This window comes from Bison bison, unplaced genomic scaffold, assembly GCF_000754665.1.
Source record: "Bison bison bison isolate TAMUID 2011002044 unplaced genomic scaffold, Bison_UMD1.0 scf7180017864092, whole genome shotgun sequence".
In the NCBI taxonomy this organism is placed as follows: Eukaryota; Metazoa; Chordata; class Mammalia; order Artiodactyla; family Bovidae; genus Bison; species Bison bison.
Genome location: NW_011494664.1, coordinates 3739312 through 3742873, shown reverse-complemented (window position 1 = coordinate 3742873; position 3562 = coordinate 3739312).

The window sequence follows — 3562 nt, the reverse complement described above, 5'->3', positions numbered from 1 at the left end:
AAACTACCGCACAATTGCACTAATCTCACATGCTAGTAAAGTAATGCTCAAAATTCTCCAAGCCAGGCTTCAGCAGTACGTGAACCATGAACTTCCAGATGTTCAAGCTGGTTTTAGAAAAGGAAGAGGAACCAGAGATCAAAGTGCCAACATCTGCTGGATCATCGAAAAAGCAAGAGAGTTCCAGAAAAACATCTATTTCTGCCTTATTGACTATGCCAAAGCCTTTGACTGTGTGGATCACAATAAACTGTGGAAAATTCTGAAAGAGATGGGAATACCAGACCACCTAACCTGCCTTGAGAAACCTATATGCAGGTCAGGAAGCAACAGTTAGAACGGGACATGGAACAACAGACTGGTTCCAAATAGGAAAAGGAGTACGTCAAGGCTGTATGTTGTCACCCTGCTTATTTAACTTCTATGCAGAGTAGATCATGAGAAATGCTGAACTGGAAGAAACACAAGCTGGAATCAAGATTGCTGGGAGAAACATCAATAACCTCAGATATGCAGATGACACCACCCTTATGGCAGAAAGTGAAGAGGAACTAAAAAGCCTCCTGATGATAGTGAAAGAGGAGAGTGAAAAAGTTGGCTTAAAGCTTAACATTCAGAAAACTAGGATCATGGCATCTGGTCCCATCACTTCATGGCAAATAGATGGGGAAACAGTGGAAACAGTGTTAGAGTTTATTTTTGTGGGCTCCAAAATCACTACAGATGGTGACTGCAGCCATGAAATTAAAAGACGCTTTCTCCTTGGATGGAAAGTTATGACCAACCTAGATAGCATATTCAAAAGTAGAGACATTGCTTTGCCAACAAAGGTCTGTCTAGTCAAGGCTATGGTTTTTCCAGTGGTCATGTATGGATGTGCGAATTGGACTGTGAAGAGAGCTGATTGCCAAAGAATTGATGCTTTTGAACTATGGTGTTGGAGAAGACTCTTGAGAGTCCCTTGGACTGCAAGGAGATCCAACCAGTCCATTCTAAAGGAGGTCAGCCCTGGAATTTCTTTGGAAGGAATGATGCTAAAGCTGAAACTCCAGTACTTTGGCCACCTCATGTGAAGGGTTGACTCATTGGAAAAGACTCTGACGCTGGGAAGTATTGGGGGCAGGAGGAGAAGGAGGCGACAGAGGATGAGCTGGCTGGATGGCATCACTGACTCGATGGACATGAGTTTGAGTGAACTCTGGGAGTTGGTGATGGACAGGGTGGCCTGGTGTGCTGTGATTCATGGGGTCACAAAGAGTCAGACACGACTGAGTTACTGAACTGAACTGATTTGAACTGAATTACAAAATCCCACCAAGTAGGAGTGAGATTTAAGAGCTTGAATTTATCCAAGGCTACAAATGGAATAAGAAAACCTAAGTAGAGCTTAAGTGCTGTGACTTGCATTTATTGTCTTTCTCTGATTCAAGATGCTCTAATTTTGTGCATTTAGATTTTTAATGTATGTGGAAAACCTTATTAATGTGCAGCATCAAAATTCCAGATTTCAAAGCCTCTAGCTTTTTGAGGCTTTCCCAGGCCTACTCTGATTTTGCTTTCTCGTATTTTATGTGGATTGTCTGAGCCCCCATATGAGAATTCTTGTTAAGAGAGAGAACAGTATGAAGCTACAAATGCTTAAGATAGGTTCAAGTAAATGAAATATTTCTACTCTCTTTGACAAAAAAAGAAGATTGGTGGATTATGGAAAACAGGGAATACTGAGGATAGAAAAGTAGCAGTCCATGGCATTCTATAACAAGAATACATGCTATCATTGCCTCAATTTATAGCAGGATATATAAAAAAGAGTATTCTCACTGTATTGGATAAAACACTAGAAAAAGTAATTTTATTGCAATGTTATTCTAAGTGTGTAAATTAACTAAATTCTATTTAATTCAATTTACCATGCAAAATCTTGTTTGCCACACTGGAGGAAGCACAGATAGAGAGACAGGCAGTAACAGATGTATTAAGAGAAAGCTATTACTTGTAAGGAGTATTTCTATACAAGTATTTTTTTCCCCTGAGGTTTTTAAAAAGTTTATTTTCTGACGTGTACGCACTGATACATTTCTGTATTGATTTATTTTTGGATGTGCTGGGTGTTCGTTGCTCCATGTGGGCTATCTCTAGTTACAGAGAGCGGGGCTACTCTCTGGTTGCGATGCACAGGCTTCTTGTTGCTGTGGCTTCTCTTTTGGAGCACAGGCTCTAGGCACGTGAGCTTCGGTAGCTGCAACATGCAGGCTTGGTAGTCGTGACTTGCTGTCTCCAGGGCACGCTTGCTTCAGTAGTTGCAGCACAGGGCCTCACTAGTTGTGGCTCGTGGGCCCTAGAGCGTGCAGGCTCAGTAGATGTGGTACATGGAATTTGTTGCTCCACAGCATGTGGAATCCTCCCAGACCAGGAATCGAACCCATGTCCCCTGCGTTGGCAAGGGGATTCTTATCTTCCATGCCACAAGGGAAGTCCTTTTCTCCCTGAGATTTTGATTTATGTTAGTTCTTTGTTGAAGCCAACTGAGTCACTTGTTGACCTTCAGATAATGAGTTTACTGTTATGTTGACTTACAAAATAGTGCACAACTTTAAAGTTGAGAGTTATGTTTTATTCAGTGGACAAACTGATAACTCAAGCCTGAGACATAGCGTTTCAGGTAACTCTGAGAGACTGCTCCAATGCGGCAAGGGAGGAGCGAGGATATATAGGAGTTTTTGCAACAAAGACCAGGTAGATGGAACGTCAAAAAATTACATTTCATAAAAGAAACCCTGATATACCAAGTTGAAAAATTTAGTGCCTTTCTATGTATAGGAAGATACATGAGTCTGGGCTTACCATGATCATTCCTTTGATAATGTACCTCAACTGTCTGGGCCAGTATCCTGAGTCTCCTCAGGCACACTGTTGCTGGTGGCTGCAGCACTTAACTGCTAGATGGGCTTGGTAGTGAACAGCCCTTTTGTCTCTTCCCTGAGTTCTCTCAGGGCTCACCATCTGGAGGCTGTAATATTAAAGACCTGATGGCTGCAACATCTTTTGCTTACTGATACAGCAGGTGATATTTTAGTTCTCAGTTTTGTCATGCTCCTAAATGCAATCAGTTCAGTTCAGTCGCTCAGTCATGTCCGACTCTTTGCGACCCCATGAACTGCAGCACGCCAGGCCTCCCTGTCTATCACCAACTCCCGGAGTTCACTCAAACTCATGTCCATCGAGTCGGTGATGCCATCCAGCCATCTCATCCTCTGTCGTCCCCTTCTCCTCTTGCCCCCAATCCCTCCCAGCATCAGAGTCTTTTCCAATGAGTCAACTCTTCGCATGAGGTGGCCAAAGTACTGGAGTTTCAGCTTTAGCATCATTCCTTTCAAAGAATTCCCAGGGCTGATCGCCTTTAGAATGGACTGGTTGGATCTTCTTGCAGTCCAAGGGACTCTCAAGAGTCTTCTCCAACACCACAGTTCAAAAGCATCAATTCTTTGGTGCTCAGCTTTCTTCACAGTCCAACTCTTACACCCATACATGACCACTGGAAAAACCACAGCCTTAACTAGAC